The following is a 20572-nucleotide window of genomic DNA, read 5'->3' as shown; positions in this document are numbered from 1 at the left end:
ACATGGTTTGTTATATTTTTTTCTGTGTAATCAGGTGTCTTCATTAATAACTTGGATGATGGGATGGAGTGTACTCTCAGTGAGACTGCAAACCTGACTGGGTGGAGTGATCACTATGCTGGAGGTCCAGAATGACTTCACCAGGCTGGAGAAATGGGTTGATAGAAAACTTGTGAAGGTCAACAGAAGCAAGTGGAAAGTCTTACATCTGTGATGGAATGTGAACAGTACAGAGTGGGCACCAAGTAGATAGAAAGCAGTGACAGGGAAAAGAAGCTGATAGACAACAAGTTGAATGAGTTGAATCCTTACAGCAAAGAATACCAACAATGTTCCAGCTGTATTAGCAAGAGTGTTGCCAGCAGCTCCAGGGAGGTGAGCCTTCCCCTCTATTCAATGCTTGTAAGACCACATCTGCAGTATTGTGTCCAGTTTGGGCCTCTCCCACACAAGAATGGCATTGACAGATTGGAACAAGTCTAGTGAAAGACCAACAAGATGACTGAAGTCTCATGACATAGAAGGAAAGGCTAAGAGAACTGAGTTTATTCGACCTCAAGAAAAGAAGGCAAACAATGGGAGGGTAAGAGGAGACAAAGCCAGACTTTCTGCTCCAACATGGACAGGCATAGGAAGACAGGCAATGGCTGCAAGTTGGAGCAAAGAAATCCTGATTCAGTATAAAACGCAATTTGTTTTTTTTTTTTCCCCATAAGTATTGTGAAACATTAGAACAGGTTGCCCAAAGATGTTGTGGCATCTTCATCCTTGAAGATATTAAAAACTCAGCTGTACAGGTCCCTGAGCAACCTGATCTAATTGGACTTGCTGTGAGTGGAGAGTCAAAGACGACCTACAGACATCTCTGTAACCTAAAATACTCAATGATTCTATTAAAGGAATTCATGCTTGTTTCTTGAAAACAAAAGAACTTACTACTTACAAATGGTGACAGTCAATACCTTTCTAGCTCTGTGCATAAAGATCAGTGTATTGGTGCTTCCTTACAACCTCTTTTGCTTCTGCAACTTTTATTTTTTCCTCTGTCATTCCACTAAGGTTGCTATATAGTGTATATAATCTGGTTCCTAGTCTTTATATAGCCAGTAAGTCTTCCCTTGTACTCCAAAGAAACTTACACTGTCATCCTCCAGTTTTCTCATACCGTATCACTGTCTCCAAGACTACTGTTCTGCTATATAACAAAATGGAAGGGATACATGACAGTACCTAAGATCTCTGACTCCTATTCACTATGAATTGGTATGTCTATTAAAAATGGGATATTAATATATATCTTTTGCTTGCAGTTAAAATCTTCTGAGGCATGAAATTTGTTCTTCAATTTTAATAGACAAAATAGGTTTAGGAAATCACATTACATTGATTCTTTACAGCATGGCATTACACCTTCCACTTTATTCATATACCTGTGAACAATCAGGTGTTTGAAAGTCTGTAAACCAGGAATTTACACTGAAGAAACCTGATTAGAATAAGTAGGTTTTGATCTTGCTGGTACTGTAGCACCACAGATTAGTTATCTCTAAACTGTTTCTGTTGTCTCCTACTGTACTCACTTGTATATACAAACAATAACGTTAGTCACCCCTGCCAGTGCACGATGCACTTTTTTTTTTCTTTGTATGATCTGACCTGATTGATTTATAGCTCATGGGGTGACTGCTTTGAAACTGTGTGGTGTGAATATGAACTGTTGGCATTACATAGAGAGATGAATACGTTAGCATCAAGGACTCTGATCTCAAGTCCCAGTAGAATCAATAGGACTTTATCATCTGAAAGCAAGCAGGTTCCTGACAGAACTAGGTCCTTACAGTCTCGGGACTCAGCCAAAATACTTTTCATCTCATGAAATAATGGCAGAATGTCTCCCTAAACAGAGGAAACTTACAAAGTATGACTAACACTACCTGGACAGAGATCTTATGAAACAGCCATATTACAAGAAGCCGAAAGAAACTGGGTGGGATAATGCTATCACTATGTAGCTTGCACCCCATGGGAGAGTAATAGTGAATAAAAGCAGCGTACTGATAACACTAATTAACTAGAGGTATCGTGCTGCTGAATGATATAGAAGAAAAAAAAATAATTAGGAAAAATAGATGCAAAGCAAGCAAGATGGAACAGAAAAATAGCTGAAGAAACAGGCAAAAATGAAATGGAACAGAATGTTTTTCAGGGACAAGGGTGCTTGACAAAATTGATCATCTTACAGGGAAGGATAAACCATCGATTCAAAAGCAAAAGAACATGGTAGCAAAATTAGATTGAATATATGTATCCTTATAGAGATAAACGGAGGTAAGAAGTAAAATGTGAAAAGCAGAAGAAAATCATCTTCAAATTGCCAATCCGTCAGTGATATAGGGAAACACAGAAATGGTATATTAATAATCTTTTTTTTTTTCAGGTGCATTAAACTTCAAAGCTGGACATTATAACAGTAAAGGAGGAAAACCTGGGAGTCAGTGGATGGCAACACATGCAGTTTTAGCTAGTTTCAGCCATATAAATGATAGTTCCTGACAGACATTGTTGAGCTTTATCTGCCTTTGGGTGTCTAAGCCAAAAGTTGGATTCTGAAAGAAATATGGAAAACATTTCCCTTCTGACACAGATACAGGAATTTTGAGCTAATATACTTGTGAATGCAAGACTGTAAAATCCACCCTGCTTTCTGTTGACAGCATCATAAAAACAGCACTAATGTTATAATCTGCTTATAAAGAAACTCTGTGTGTAAACTGGGAATGGGCTAACAGCGAATCCAAGTGTATTGGGCCATAAACTTATGGGTAGCTTGTAGCCATTTTAGAAGATTGCAGTCATTAGGTGACGTTTTCTCAAAGAGGAAATGCCTCCTGTTCACAGACCCTGATCCTGGCTCATTTAAACTGCTTTTATATTATCGGTTCTATTGGACTAATTTCTGACACACAGAGAAATGAGTAAGACCCATCATGTGTGGCTTTAGCTTTCATAGTTACTTTAAGAAGACCATTAGGAAATTATTTTTTTTCTTTTTGGAGAAGAATGTTAGGGAGAAAAGCAGGAGAAAATGACAAAAGGAGGGGACTGAAGAGTGGTATGGGTGGTTGCAGGTAAATGGCAGACCCGAAGCTCACTTTAGCCGCAGTTCAGTAACTTGGCTCCGTGAGGCTGGAACGACGGTGAAACCGGTGATGTGTAGAACATGGGTACTGCAGGCAGCATTTAGCTTCCTCGGGTCAGTGAAAATGTGATTCCAAAAGTATTGGAAGTGTCTGTTGTCAGCATGTCTCCTCTTCTGTGGTTTTGCCAAACTTGAGATGGATTCCTGAGGAAGTTAACGGGACCCTAAACAGGATAAAACCAAGAGACTTCTGTGTTGCCAGCAGATGTCTAAATTGGTCTAGGTTTGTACAAGCTGACTCTATTTTATACCTGGACCTCTACTTTCTTCTTTGCCATCTGGCCTTTTTCCAGGATGGATGGTGGATCCAAGGCAACATGAGTGTGAGAGCAGGCAGAAGGTCTGCGATGCCCTTTCATGTGATTTGGTTTCTAAAGTGAGAAACATGGTCCAGACAGGAAATACTGTTTGGACTGTAATTTTGTCTTCCATAAAAATGAATCGGTTTTCCCAATTCCAATAAAAAAAAATGAAACCAGAAAGAGTTGGTTTATTTTACGAATCAATTTATTAAAAAAAAAAAAAAATCATATTTTAAAAGGGGGTTATAGTTTATTAAACTGTAAGGGATCTTAGGCAGTGGATAAGACACGGGGCTCTTTCTTCCCTCCATTCTAAGTAATGAAAGAGTTCTATTATTATTTGACTTAACTTAAATGTGCAATCTCCTGCAGCTGTTCTGATGGTTCAGCCCAAAACTGGTTCTGTTGTTTTGTAATATTCTTTCCAATTAATACTAAAATTGTATTTTATTTTATTTTATTTTATTTTATTTTATTTTATTTTATTCTGAGAGCTTAAAGAGACTAGCAGTAGTTGCCTCCATTTGATTTGTACTTCTCTGCTACCATTATTATGATGCTGAAATCAAGGCAATTTTAAGTGAAGAGAAGACTGTGAGACACAGAGAGGTTGTGGAGCTTTTCTTTCTGACCATGTAATTCAATCACCAGAACAGACAGGCTCAAGTAATACAATATTTGTGTTGCAAAACAGTTTGTACTCCAGGGTTTTTACCAGTTTTAGTTTAGCTCTTGCTAAAGGTCAAGGTATGTTTCTCTGAACAGAAAACAACTCAGGATCCTCAGACTGACACAGCATAATTTTCATAGATCATATTATAGGATGATATGTGCTCCTCTTGCTACCTAAGCTCTGTCAAAGCCTTGGATAAATCTGAACATACCAATTTTTATAAATAATGTTATAAAAAATGAAAACATGCAAAATTAACAATAATGTTTCAGCAGCTCTCATCCAGACTTTTGCTTATATGAGCCCTCAAGAACTAACTTGGTTCTAAAAATGAAAACATAGCAGATTTGTAGATAGAGGATGGTTTAGTGAAACACACCAGCTCTAACAGGTACATAAGTATTTCAGTGCTTCATCTACTTCATGTAGGAATTACAAGTGAGTGAAATAACACAATGTAAATACAAATCCTTTTAAATTCATCCTAGTTTAGCCGCATGGATATAAGAATATGATGTGTGGGAAATATTAAGTACAGGGAGAATCACGCAGAAACTATAAAACTCAGAAGTGTGATGGACACCTCTCTGTTGAAAGTGGGCACACTTCACAGCCCACAGTCCAGACAGCAGGTTTGGGATAGAAGCATTATATTTCTAATGAGTGATCTTCCTCAGCTAAGAAAATCACCTCCTACTTAGGCTGGAGCTTTAAAGCTAATTTGGCAAGCAAAGTAGTGTCTGGCAACCAAAATAGCCTTTAAAGTAGTTTCTGTGGTTTGTTAAGTTCTTCAGAAACACTGGTATCACTCAGGATGTTTTTGCTGGGGTTTAAATTATCTCAAATAATCAAATGAAGACAAGGATTTATAAGCGTCAGATTACCCATTTAGTGAAGCATGGGTTCTGCTCATCCTGATCAGGATTGCTTTGAAGGTTGGTGACTTCATTTGGATGTTTCCCAGTCCAAAAAGTGATGGTCTGTTACCACTTTCTCATATACAAGATTTCTCTCTCATAATTTATGGATGAAAAAATCAGTTCTGCTGCTTCTTCACTCTTGATGCCCAGTGGATACTGGAAGCAGTACCTTGTGCTAGTATCAGTGACTTTTCTATCCTGCAATAAAAGTGTTCCTTCAGGTAACTATGACCACTCTGTTACTTGGAACCTGAATATACTTGTTTGCCTTGTTGCCTTCTGCAGTATCTTGAAATACATTTCAGTAACACTTCTTTTACTTTTGTCTCATTACCTTGTAAGAATGTATGTTCATTGCTAGTATGAAATACTAGCATTTTCCACCTAACTGGAGGTTTTCTAGGAAATGCAGTACTGTAGAAAAGAAAGGAGGCAAGGAACCAAAGTCTCTCATTATTGTTGATCAGTACCTTAATAGTTCACTATTTTACATAAGTATATAAGTATGTGGGCATATCTGTGTATGGAGATTACTTATGGTAGAAGAAAATGTTTTTTTTATATTAGAAATTCTATGTCATTATCAAATAGCACCTGCCCATCTTATAAACACAAGAATAGCAAATTTATCAAAATATTATCTTATGTATTTAAGACATGGTTTAGGGGTGGACTTGGTAGTGTTAGTTTAACGGTTGGACTTGATGATCTTAAGGGTCTAAATGATTCTATGATTCTATTATTCTATTTCAGTGTCTTCTTGTGAAGGCAGCTGTGGGAAATATTACATTTCAAATCTCTCACTGAGAGCATACGCGAATGTACTTTACAGTAGCAGAATCTTGCACAGTATCTCATAAGCAGCAAAAACTGTATTTCACAAAGAATGAGTTCCGTCAAGTTAGTGGTTTCAAGTTTTATTATCATGCTTTATTGATTTTTTTTGGACATGATAATGATATATATCAAATTAATATCCATGCAGCAAAAGCAATTTCTTATTCCTAGGAACTTATTAATCCTTGAAATTGTCTTTAGTATTATGAACTTTCAGCGTGTTAGTAATTTGTATTTTCCTACAAATTTTGTTAGTTTACAGCCTTAAGAGAAGATATATATTGAGGAGTTGTTTTTTTTTAATATTGAATAAGTAATATTTATAATATTTTCTTATTGATATATGTTGATTATATCGTTACAATATCTGAGTTTTTCATTTTCTCTCCTTGTCTACAGAATTTAATAAACCCCTCTAGCTTTGTTAAATCTGTTCATCAGTTATAGACAGTAGGATTCCATTTCAGTAAATAAATATAAAATATAGGGGAATATCAATCTGTCTATTGATCTATCTATTGAACTACCTAGCTATCTATAGGACAGCACCCAAATATATTCGAGTCAGTCCTATGGCATCAATCACCTTGTCACCTGGGAAAACTGGAGCAGAAAACACACACGTCTTTTAAAAATTTTTGTTTACTTCACCTGGTTGTACTGTAAAAGATCACACTACATATAACTACTGTAGCAAAGTACAGTGAATGCAAATGACAAAGCAATATGTTCTTTGTCTGTGAAAGGGAAAGGAAGAATTGCTGCAGATAAGTAGTGGCATTGATCAGGCTCAACATTCTTAAACCAGGGGCAATACTAGAACATTTCCTTCTTTTATTTTTTCATTCCTCCCTTCCTCTTCTCCTAGAGCTTGTGACCATCATTTAACTTCTTTGTTATTACCTTTGTTTTGGCAGCATATGTGGCAACACATGCTGTATGTATGGGTTTTGTTCTCTTTGTTTCACCATAAACCAGCTCTGTCCACCTTTCAAGGTTGCATCCCTTTAGTGATCAGTGATTGACTGTTTCTGATTTGTGGCTATATCCCCAGAGCCCTTGGTATCATCTGTGCCTGTATTGTCAAAGCTGCTGTTATTATCTTGTGCTCACACATTTAGGGCACCATGTTACAATCTACATTGTATCTATCTTGATAGATAGATAGATAGATAGATAGATAGATAGATAGATAGATAGGTTGTATTTCTGTGTGTGTATGAAATTGTAATTATGGTTTTCTTTTGCCAGTGTCAGTTTTGTATTCCATCACTACTTGCTGCGCTGTCAATTTTGTCACAAGTACTTCTGGGCATAAGATTGAGGCATGAGCAAATGAAATCATGAAGAGGGAAAGGATTTCTGGGTTTTTGAGTGAGCAGAAGAGTGTAGAAGGAGTTGATCTGTAGCATTGAAGTGCTGATAGAAAGACTGGATTTTTTGCTGGGGTTGTGTTCAGACTGTGGAGAAGGTATGCAGAGCAGCACACCAGCTGGAATGCACGGATGTTCCATCAACCTCTTCCTGCTCACGGTTTTCCCTTGCAGAAAAATTGGGTACCATCATGGAGTCTAGACATGGTAATGATCCAGTTTTGGAGCTGTGATTGTAGGCCAGGAAATGCTGCCCTGTCTCGCTGCATATACAGAGACTGACTAAGCAGACATCTTGTCCCAAATTCTGGACTATTTAGTACTCCATCAGAGAAGCAAGATGATTTAATGGTAAATAAAATGGGAAAAGATTCAGGAGTTGACCAAGCCCCACTTTAGTGGAAGTTCTGTATCTAGTTAGCCACTGAGTCATGTTACACAATGCAGGAGAGTGCATCAGCCCCTGCTAGTGACTGAACACTGGTGTTGCAATAGTCCTCTCAATCTGCACCTGCAAAATCACCATTTTTCACCATACGATGGAAACTGGGCTATTAGAAAAGATCTTGTAACATGATTATTTTTCTGGAGCTGCTATGTATCCCCAAGAAAGACATTCATCTCACTCTGCCTCACTTTCTCATACTTTTGTAAGTCATGTTAAACAGCAGAATATCAGGTCCAGAATGATACTGTCACTAAAACTCAATTCAGTGTTGATATGGGGAGGTTGAAAAAATGCTAGAATCCATGTAGAGTTCCAAAAAGGACTTTGGCATTGGTATTCTGAACATTACAACACATAATTTACTGGCAGGTGGTCCACAGAGCAGGTTCACAGCTCACAGATGTCCTCAGGAAGCGTCGACTGCATAAATACAGGATAGGAAATAACTGGCTTGGTAGCAGTTTTTCAGAAAATAATTTAGGTCATGAGTCAACAGTGTCATGCTGTTGAGAAGTAAAACAAGCATCACACAGATGTATGTGAACAGGAACCCATCCTGAAAATAAAAAGAAGAAAAGAAAGAGAGAGAAAAAGGGTGAAAAAGAGAAGGAAGGAAAGGAAGAAAGGAAGAAAAAAGAAACAAACAAAGAGCAAGAAACAAAGAAACAAAAGAAGAAAGGAAGGAAGAAAGAAAAATGTGCACTACACATACCCAGAGAGATGACTTCCAGTCCTGAACATGCTCAATTCTGTTATCTTTACTTTCATATTAATTTATTCAGTGTTATTGCTATTTCAAATAAATAATACAAAATCATTTTTAACACTAAAAGTGCTATATAAAGTACTGATATTTTTAATGACTATTGCAGCCTTTACATTGAAATAGCCGGGTTTGCAACTTCTATTAACACTAGCTGAAGTTATTGATTTATAATCCAAAATGGTTTGACATCATTGTCAATAGCTTTTCTTTACAGATGCTGGAAATTAAAATGTAATTTTTGTAAAGCAAAAATTTCAATACTAATTTCCATAAAATGTTGATGTTCAAATAGAATACCATTTCCAAAAATATCCTGGAGCTCAGCTTTGAAAAGAAGAAATGTTGCCTATTTTCTGTGACCAGTATGAGGAGTTAATGCTTGGGAAGTGCTGAGATAAATCCTTATTGATGACTCAGTTAACATCTTGAAGCGAACAGAGTATAAACCAGACAAAATATGTTTTCTTTTTTTTATAACTCAACAAGCGAGGGCATGCAGTCATTAACAAAGGAAAAGGAATGCAATCAAAACAAGTGAAAGACAAAGTCTTAGACTGTGGTGTTGATGACTCATTTTCAAACCCCTTTTCAAATTTTCACTTTATTTTCTAGGGTGGACACCTCACCCGTGCCAGTTTGTGTGACACTTATTAAAAAAAATGTGGAACTTATTTATGTAACGTACTCCTAATGTTTCATGTGCACCTTACATATACGAATGTATTTCTGTTACATCTTTGGATACTCAAAATAAACTGTTTCCAGCTAAGGTGACAGTGACAGTGAACCCCTGAGTCACAGGGCAGACGGCGGGTGTGACGTGCAGCAGTCATCCCCGCCGAGGCCGATAGACTGATACCCTCCATGACTTTAATGCCCTCCCAGTAATGTTGGGGTGTGTCTTACAGGAACTTCCTTAACTTGGATTCAGACTGACAGATACGGTATTTGTGAGGCCGATGAGAGCCTAGGATGGCCAGCTCCACACTAGTCTAACAGCAGCCAGCATTGCAGAGGAATTTCAATCAGTCAGGTGACAATCAGCTGCAATCCCCGAGGAGCTGGTTACCACCTCTTCTGCATAGTGGTCTTTCACTGCTCTGAAAAGCTTACTTGTAACACTGCTTACATTGTCGAGTGTAAAAATAGCTGCTTGTGGCTACTTACCCTGTCCGCGTGCGTTAATTTAAAAACTGAGATCTTCTATACTGTGTTCCCCTGAATATGAATCAGTTAGTTTGTAAACAAAGAACTGAAAAAGATGAGTTTGGCCTGGAGAGACAGCCGAGTCATTCTGTAATCCCCATCCCTTGAATGTAAATGTCAGAGATTTTCTTATTTTACATAATAGCATCTATTTTAGCTTAATGAGCTCTGGGACTTTTGTAGTAAAGTGGTTCAGTCAGTGCCTGCACTTTAAACTTTTCTATCCAAGATTTCTCTTCTTGCCCACTATTAAGAGAAACTTAATAGATTGTCTCCAGGAACTTTCTTTTCTCCTTTCTCTTCATTTTAGCTATTTATTTTAATAAACAGTGTTTGAATTAATTTGAGTATCTCTATCTTATTAGGATAGTGGGTTTTGTTATGCTATGCCTTTTATACCATTTACAAATGAGACACATTCAAATTTTGGTATGAAATCTTTGGAGATTTGATTCAGAAGCAGAAGTTATCACAGAAGATTATTTCTAGTTTAGGTTAAAATAGCTAAATATACCCACTGATCAAAAGAGGAAAACATTTACAAAACTTGAATTATTTTTTTTTCCTTTAGCACTACAACTTTGAAAAAATACAGTATGAATAAAGCAATAATGTTCAACAGTAATTGACATAATTTATCCTCGATTGTGTGACATTATTCTTATTTGTTGTATTGTACATATCCTTTGAAATGAAAGGAAAATTCTGCCTTGTTATAATACCTTACCTAAACAGATGTACTGCTTTAAAAGGCTAAAGAAAGTTTAACATCCTCTAATAAATTATTTGAAAAGAAGTGAATACTGGTTTGGATGTACATTTCCACCAAAAATTTTATTGCAAGCAAAATGGAAATCCAAATCTGAACATTTCCTCTTGTTGTCATTGATATTATTGGTAGTAGCCACATAAGAGAAGGTACTTCAAAACAGCTGGCTATATTCAGAGAACAGGAGCCTCTAGGGTAATAAGTTAAGGCATTAGTCAGCAAACACCTTCCTTGGGTCTATAAATACCAATGTTGAGTATAAAACAGTGATTTTACAGTGTTCAGAGCTGATAAACCCTTAGCATTTCAAATCCAGGGCAATGCAAGTTAAAAGGAGTGATTCAACTAAAGAGATTCCCAAGGAAAGCATGAGGCTTTTCAAAGGTCTGGAAAATCAGACATCAAGAAGAAGTTGAAAGGTATGTTTAGACTAAGGACAGGAAAAGACAGTAGCAGTGTTCATATATGTAAAACAAAGCTTTTAAGGAGTTTATTCCCTTCTCAAAATTCACTGCAGATCAGAAAAGTGACTTTAAATAATGGAAAGAAAGTGTGTAATATTGAGGACAATGAAGTACTACAGTGGTTTGTTGGGAGGCTGTGACAACTCCCTCAGCTCTAGTTTATTTATTTATTGCTCATATTATTATCCAAATAAAATCATGAAGAAATTAATTCAGAGTGCTGAAGTCAATGCAAAATTTTACAAAGACTGAAACACAAGGCTATGTCCTGGACCTTAGATGGATATTCTTTAAAAATTATGCTTAAAACCCCCCAATATTTTCATTTAAATTTTACAGAAAATATTTTCAGATTGAACTAGTATTTTGTCTTCAAGTGTTCTAACTTTTCCATAATTAGTGTATCATTACCCTATCCAATGATGGAGTCTACTGCAACATTAGCAAAATATTTTCTTTATTTGCACACTAATTTATTTACACGTCATATTATACCAGTATTAAACACTAACAAGATTGATAAATGCAATTTCATGGTGCAAACCTGTGATAGTAAAGGGGTTTGAAATTTCATGCCAATCCAACTAAACACCACAAAATATAGCTGTGAATCGTTCTTTTTCTTTTTTTAATCTCCCTAAATATTTTACGCTGCTCAATGAGGGTGAGACAAATTATAAGTTCATTATAAGAATTATAATGAATAGCAGTTACATTTGTATTATTGCCCATTTTCATTTTTCTCATTATCCTGACAATAGGCTGATGTTGTTTTGCCTCATGTTCTCATGACAGTTTGCCAGAGAAGCGCTGTATCAGAATGCTAATGTCTCATCACAGCCATTCTTTGACAGTAAACTTCAACGCTCTGATTTTTCTGGTGTTCAACAGTTTTGTTCAGTGGGTCTATCCTGCTTTACAGTGGCAGTAACCCATGTGGAAGAGTTAAAAATGGACTAGCTGTCAAAGTATGGAAAAGGGTGAGCTCTGTATCTTTAAGGATATTAAATATTTAAAGATTTTTCAAATAACACTCTAAGACTTTGCAATTTAGGTATATTTTTTAAAACTATAAGACTAAAGAGATACTACTTAATTTTTTAAGTAAACCATTGCCAGCTACAAGTTTAGAGTTTATCTAGGAAATTTATGCGTGATCATTGAGTTGCCATATATTTTATCTGAAAATTATTCTTTTTCAATATTCCATGAGCCAAACAGGGCATGTATTCTTGGTCAAAATTGATTCAACATCTGTCTTGCTGTGTATTTCCTCAATAATCAAGCAGATTTTCTTTAGCTAAATTCTCTTTAGAAATATGGTATCTTAGCAAAATATGATAGGTTTATTGAATACTAATATACTCATCTACACAGTCCCTATCTATTGCCCAGCATTATTTTACATATCCATTTCATCATGTGCATAACTGAAGCTGGTGAATAGTCATCCCACTCAGTAAAACATAAATATTCATTTGATTTTAAGTTCACTGTCTTAGACATTCTAACTTCCTTAAATGTGAAAAGGTGTTTAAGTGCTATGCAGTGATGGGGCCCAGAGGTTTTAACGAGAGTAATTTACTCAATGTGAGAGATAAAAATAAGAAGCTTGTTGCTAATCATCTAACCTTAATTACTATAAATCTCCAAACTCCCAAGTTCGTGAAGAACATTAACTTTGGATCCAGAATGAAATTTACTTTCGTGGATCAAAAGTTGATTTTTTCTTTGCATGAGAATAGATAAACTGGTGTGTACGAAGTTGATTAATATGATTAAAAAAAAACCAGCTAAAAAACAAGGAGAAAAATAAAGGTACAACTTGTCTTGGATTTGACAAAAAATTACTGAAACTATAGAATTAGCACAAAGAAATAAAATTTCCTTTGGTACTTTATCAGTATCATGCTTTAGGAAGAATTTCAGCATTTCTTATTGGGTGTACTAGAGGATGTTACCATAAAAGAGAGGGATTGCATAGCAATGCTGTGTTGAAGAATTGAAGTTGAGACTAGATCAAGACATTCATCCACTTAATTCAGTTTAAAATATTGTTTTTGATGGAGACAACTCGTCTGCCTAAACATTTGAAAAAAACCCCAAACTATTTATTTTATTAATCTAGTGTTATTTGAAGACAGAAAGGGGAAAGGGGAGGTAATTACACTATTAAAGATACAGGTCATGAACCTATTCTCCATCTGTTTCTTGTTCTAACATAGTTTACATTGGAATACAACTTGATAGTACTAAATTCAGCACATTGAAGCACTTCTGTCTGTTAAATCCTGGATATCAGACATAACAGAATTTCACAGGGGTATGAATTAGCCATGTTTCTGCAGTCATGATTGTCACGGGCCTAGAGCTCTTTAAAGCAGTACTAGTGAAATAATTAATTTCCTTGGTTCCTTTATCAATTAATTCAAATGTTGACGGACAGTCATAGTTTCTGGGCTCATAGGATCTTCAATATACCAAGCGTCATGGCTTTAAAACAGCCTAACCTGACTAAGACTCCAAAAACTTACAGACAATTTGAGAATTTTTAATAAAATAAATTGTCCAAGTATTGAAATAATTCACAAACCAAAATTGCCTGTCAGCCCAGCTGAAGCGACCATATTTTAGAGTCAGTTAGCAGATCCATCCATTTTCTTGAATGGGCAAGTTAAATCACCAGCCATCACAAGTCTATGAAGAAATCATGCCACTGTCACCTCGGTATTTTAAATGTAAAAAAACACTGGACCTCATTGATTATCTTTCAGTGTGTTCTATCCTTCTCTCTTCCCTGTTTATCATGATGTATTTAATAATTTGGAGTAAAACACAGACCAAGTAAAAATGTGCAACATTTTCTACAGTTTATTTCTGCTATGTATCTGTCTATATAGGTAAACCCTATAGAAACAGAGACATTCACACTTCCTAGCATAGCATGTGTGATTGAGCTTACAGAAAGTTAAAAAGAAATAACAAAACCTCAGAGTGAAGAAGGTTTTGTCCTCTGTTTCTAAGATTCATCTTTGTAGACATCAGTCACTTTGTTCAAAGATCCTACTTTTAAAATTCATTTGAGAACTTAGCCTACACTTTTCTGGAGTTTGGAAATTTGTATAAAGTTGTCTCAGGCAGTCTTCACAAATATTTTTTTCTGCAGGTGCTAAACCTTTATAGGTATTGGGGGGGAAAGGTCATGTGAATAGCAGCAAGTAAATAATAATTTAAATTAATATCTAACTGTGTTCCAACAGGAAAGCTACAGTTTTCTTCAAAGGTTAGGAAAAATTTAACCTTTACTGTAAGCAGCAGAAAAGGCTGTAGATTGGAGATGAGCATAAACATGCTTTAAAACTGAACTGAGTAACATTTGGAAATCCCTGTGTGCCACAAACGTTTTACTGCCTGTTGTCCTTTCAAGTCATGTCACATGGCTTTCTGATCCGTGTTTTGACAAAACACTGATCACTCAATAAAAACCATTTGGAAAGCATTTTGGGTATATTTTACAAGTACAGCTGGAAAACCATGTAGGAATGGGTGCTGTTTTCAGGTGACAATCAACTAATGTCTTTGCTAAACAACATCATGTAGTGTTGCTAATAAAATGATGTTCCACTAAATAAGCAATTGGATTGGATTTGGAGTTAAGAGAACTGATGAGTTCTTGTTATGCATGACAATAGCATTAGAAGCAAAAGAAAATGCAAGCACTGCTTATTCATGACTTGATTCACTAAAACCTGAAATAAACAAAGAGTATAAGACAGTTCAAACCACAGTAACTGGAAGTTAAGGCACTAAATGCAGAATCCTCTGTCAAAATTGGGCCCTGATGGCATGCATCCACAAGTGCTGAGAGAGCTGGCGGATGTTATTGCTAGACCACTCTCCATCGTCTTTGAAAGGTCACGGAGAACAGGAGAGGTGCCTGAGGACTGGAGGAAGGCTGACATCACTCCGATCTTCAAAAAAGGCAAGAAGGAGGACCCAGGGAACTACAGACCAGTTAGTCTAACCTCTGTCCCTGGGAAGGGAATGGAGCGACTCATTCTGGATGTCATCTCCAAACACATTGAGGAACAGGAAGTTATTGGAAGTGGTCAACATGGATTTACCAAGGGTAAATCATGCTTGACCAATCTGATAGCTTTCTATGATGTTATAACTGGTTGGCTGGATGAGGGGAGAGTTTTGGATGTCAGCTACCTTGACTTCAGCAAGGCTTTTGACAATGGCTCCCATAACATCCTCATTAGGAAGCTGAGGAAGTATGGGCTAGATGAGGTGACAGTGAGGTGGATTGAGAGTTGGCTGCGTGACAGAACTCAGAGGGTTGTGATCAGTGGCACAGAGTCTAGTTGGAGGCCTGTAACCAGTGGTGTCCCCCAGGGGTCAATACTCGGTCCAATTTTGTTTAATATATTCATTAATGACCTGGATGAGGGGACAGAGTGTATCCTCAGCAAGTTTGCTGATGATACCAAACTGGGAGGGGTGGCTGACACCCCAGAGGGCCGTGCTGCCATCCAGCGTGACCTGGACAGGTTGGAGAGCTGGGCAGAGAAGAACCTAATGAGGTTCAACAAAAGCAAGTGCAAGGTCCTGCACCTGGGGAGGAAGAATGCTAGGCACCAGTACAGGTTAGGGGCGGACCTGCTGGGAAGCAGCTTGGAGGAGACGATCTGGGGGTTGTGGTAGACAGTAAATTATCCATGGCCCAGCAATGTGCCCTTGTCGCCAAAAAGGCCAATGGAATCCTGGGCTGCATAGGGAAGAGTGTGGCCAGTAGGTCGAAGGAGGTCATTCTCCCCCTCTACTCTGCACTGGTGAGGCCACAACTGGAATACGGTGTCCAGTTTTGGGCTCCCCAGTTCAAGAGCGACAGGGAACTGCTGAAGTGAGTCCAGCGAAGGGCAACGAAGATGATTAAGGGCTTGGAGCATCTGCCTTATGAGGAAAGGCTGAGAGAGCTGGGACTCTTTAGCCTGGAGAAGAGAAGGCTGAGGGGAGACCTTATTATGGCGTACAAGTACCTAAAGGGTGGCTTGAAGGAGGATGGAGCCAGGCTCTTTTCAATGGTTCCCAATAACAGGACGAGGGGCAACGGGCACAAGTTAGAACACAGGAAGTTCCGTTCAAATACACGGAAACACACATTTATGGTGAGGGTGACAGAGCAGTGGCACAGGCTGCCCAGGGAGGTTGTGGAGTCTCCTTCTCTGGAGATTTTCAAGACCCGCCTGGATGCAGTCCTGAGTAATGTGCTCTGGGCAATCCTGCTTTGGCAGGGGAGTTGGACTGGATGATCTCTAGAGGTCCCTTCCAACTCTGAAAAAATTCTGTGATTCTGTGAAAATCACCAGAACACTTTCAGAAATAAATAGTGATATTTTAATATTTCACTATTTCGGATTCCACTGCAGTGTTTAGACAACTTAATGTAAATACGATGTTTTTTTTTCTAGCAATTTCTAAAGCAAAGAGAAGATAGGCACATTTTACGGTGTTACTCTAAGTGTCATTTTTCATCCTTTTATGATGTTTCATTTCACATTACTCTGCATAATATGCCAAATCAAAAAAAATATGCATAGGCTTTTCTTAACAGTGGCGCTATTTTCTGTGTTCTGTTAAAGGAAGAGAAACTTTGAAATCCAGATTGCCACAGGCAGGTTTGAACAAACCTGTTACTGAACGTTTGGTTAAACAAAAAATTGCTCTCGTTCTGCAATAACACAAATGCGGTGTTACCTGCATATCAAACACCAAAGATACATTTCCAAAGTGAACTTCCTTTGCAAAACTGACACAACCATTTCTGTAATTATCATGATTTTTTAAAAGATTTCAGAGTGTTTTAATAAAATTGTCAGAGTGTTCTTACAACTCTACTTTCTATTATATTTTATTTAATCTGCTAGATGCTTTAGACCAATTGTATAAAAAGGATTGAGAAAAATAATTCTGCTATGCAGTGAGAGATGAGTGGTGTGTGGGTGTTCTCCTTCCCTTCCAAAATCAGGGAACAATTAACCATTAACTTCTGCTCCAGCTGAATTTTCTTAAATGACTCATTCTGATCAGGTATTAAATGTTCATCCTTCCAAATTGTGAACTGCCATGTGATAGGATATGCATCAGAGAAATATCTGAATATTTTCTTTAAGGGCCTCTTTTATCAGGTAGTAACAGGAACACTTTTTTTCTCAGAAAAATTAAGATTTTTTCCTTACTAGACTTTGCTTTCATTAATATCTTTTTCCACTAGAATTTTAATTTGGAGAATTTTCCTACAGAGGTATCTGTGGCATGATGATATTATATCTTGCTTCTTCATTATACTGGCTCCAATTATGATTGACTGTCTTTACCGGTGCATGCATTTGTCTTATTCTAAAATTGATAGAATACACACGCTTAGCCTGAAATATACTGGTAGTCACTGGTGACTTATGTGTGTCTAGAAGTTCTGTTTATAGTCAAGTTTCTACTTCTGCATTTACAAGAAATCTGTTGAAAGTTCCTTTCTTTGCTTTTTATGACTTAGGTGCTATTTGGATTAGAATAATACTAGAATTGTGAAATAATTTTCAGTCTCTGAAAGATGTAGTAGACTGTATCAAGGGAAAGCGTTGAACTATCAGCCACTCAGAAGGCAAAAAATAACAAGTCAGCAAAAGTTGTAATGACAAAGTTTTCTTTAGCTAACAACAAAAACACCTCCCTTCACAGGAAGCAAAAGAGCTCATCACAAGACATTTCTTTATTTTCTTATGCATTATTAAAGAAAGGGAAAACAAAACAAGCCGCAGCTCAAACTGCATCTTTGCTTCTTCTTTATTATTGTCTTCTGCACTATTAATTCTGGTTTTATTTGGAACTTTGCTGTCTGATAGAGCCTAGCATCTCAGTTATAGAACAGGACTCTATTTTGCTGGACAGGCCTTAGAGTATTACATTAAAAAATAGATCCTATCTAAGAAGAATAAAGATGCCGAGCAACAAGGATGTGTTCCTGATGGCAAACAGAACGGAACCATTTAGTTGTTGTTTTCCAAATCTTAATTATACATTTCTAAAAAGTACAGTCTAATTTCTCACAGTTGTCATTTGCTAAGCTATTCATGTTATGTAAGTAATTGGTATTTTTCTTTATTTTTCTGGGAAAAATAAAACTCAAGCAAATGAATATGAAAATGCTTTGGTTTGGATCAACATTTGAACTGTAGCTTTTATAACTGAAATTAAAAGCCTGTATGTTTAATTCTATTTGTTTTTCTTGCATCCAACACAAGCATTCCACTTACACATGTAGAAGGAAAGTGAGGGAAGATTAAAAATGAAAGAGGATGGCCACCTCTTATTGAGTAGCTCTGGTGTCTGGAGATCTTATGACTGTTATCCTGCTGACCAATGGTTTTGCCAATTTGGAGTGAATTTGCAAATACTTTCAGAAGAACCGAATGCACAGTTTTTTTCACATTGGCCATATGATGGAGTAGATAAAATTCATAGACAAAATTTGTGATATCAAAGGGATAACTTACTCCTGTATGAAATCCTTCTCTGAATGACCATGTCTACCTCCTTCCATTCAGCTTTCGAGACGATTCTGCTAGAAGAGAATGGATCCCTAAGAAAAAATAATTTTGGGACCTTTAATGAGGTTTGTCTCAATATTTTGCTTCTGTTTTGTTTTGAGGAAGGCATTGCTATCTCAAGATGGTTTATTGATTTGTTCAGGAAAATCAATCCCAGATTTAACTCTACTGCTGTGAACTTATGATTCAAACGAACATGACATAGCCGGTTTTGTGGCATTTTCATTGCTGTTGTTGCCAACATATTTACCAACTATCAAACAAACTTTACACTGCTGTCAGGCACAGCATAGGGAGAACACCAAAAAAAATGTCAAGCAAAAACATTGACTAAGGAAAACGTCTTACCAGGTACTTTACTTCCTATTTCAGCTCTTCTTATGTCTGGAATAAAGGGAGAAACACTTTGTTTTAGTTTTTAAAACTATTGCAGCAAGCCCTTACATGCAAATCCTCTTTTGTAATCAATCATGAAGGACTAAGCACATGCATTCCACTCTTATCTGCAATATTAGATGAGGGTGGGCAGTGAGAGAGTTGTGACTCTAAAGGAAGGTTTCAATTTCTTAAGTTAAACATTTTCTTCAGAGTTGGAAGGCTTAAGTGCCCCTGATCAGGCACCCTGTTTCATTCCTCGTTATGACTTAAATTATATCGTCTTTCTCCATACAGATCAACACAGATTTGGCAGTGCTTGTTGTATTAGCTCTGTGTCTGAAGATCTTAAGCCATACGTTAAGGAAATAAAATCTCCCCCCAGAATATACTAGAAAGTATTTCTCTAGGCACAATCATTAAGAAGAATATAATGATCAGCCAGAAGAAATACATTCTTTACTGAATTTCAAGTTAACACTTTGGAGCTAAGATCTAATGATAACTTAGGAGGCAGGCAATTACTAATAGAATGATACAATTAAAGGTAATGCAAAACAGTACTGTTCACTACGCTTCTGTGGGGTCATTCTTCCCTTCCATTAAGGAAGGTATATGTTTTACATGAACAAAAAATTCTGCAGTATCTACTAATAGTTTAATTAGGGGCAGTAAGAGGATGTTATGAGCACTTATCTCCACACACTAATTGCAGAAAAACAACTAGGTTTTATCTTGATGGCCTCTCTAAAACTACTACCTCAGCTGAGAGCCAGTCCTTCGTTGTTTAGAGTATCCCCACAGTCACATTGTTTAATGTCCATACAACAAAAAGTCAATTTGCATCACAGTCACTCTTTTCATATGGGAAAATTTACTCAAAAAAGATAATTTAACAAGGTTTTTAATTCTTCCAGGGGCAGTGCAAACTTGTTCTGATCCTGCTCTCAGGTCTCCTTTGCAAAGAGGAGAGTTAGCCTGTCAGTTTTTATACAGATCTTACAACATTTAGACTGAAGGCTGAGCAGAGATAAATAATGACCATTAGAACTGCTTGGGGAACTCAAAGACATTTTTAAGACATAACTAATTGGGTTTTTTTCCAAATATTTTTTTATTCTTAGGAGAATTTTTTTCAAAATATCTCTTTTCTGTTCTGGCCCTAGTATCAGTAGTAATCTCAAGAATATAGACTGACATCTGTCATTGGTCAATAACATATTTTCATTCTAATATCTTCCTGATTCAAAAAATTTGATTTTCTTCTACTCTTCAACCATAAATAGCCATAGATTGTTAGGAAGCTGAGCAAAATAAGGTAACTTAGAAAATGGCATAATATAAACTACTTGAATTGTTGGGTATACAGTAAAATTACCCCAATACTTAATATTTGTGGTGTTATCTTAAAATAGAACCAGTAAGAAAAACAAGGGTATGTATACATATGTGTCTGTGAAGTATTTGCTTATTTCTTGTCTATACAGCATTATCATGAGTATAAATATTGCATCACAGGTATAAATGGAAGAAATTCAACTTTCCCCTTAACAATTGCTTCAAAGACCATTAATAAATTCCTGGGTGTGTGGCTACCTCGTTGCACCCCTCTTGCAGGAGATGCAGGTGC

The sequence above is a fragment of the Vanellus vanellus genome (assembly GCF_965231255.1).
Source record: "Vanellus vanellus genome assembly, chromosome: 1".
In the NCBI taxonomy this organism is placed as follows: domain Eukaryota; kingdom Metazoa; phylum Chordata; class Aves; order Charadriiformes; family Charadriidae; genus Vanellus; species Vanellus vanellus.
The sequence above is the reverse complement of the archived record's forward strand: the minus strand, read 5'-3'. Positions refer to the sequence as shown.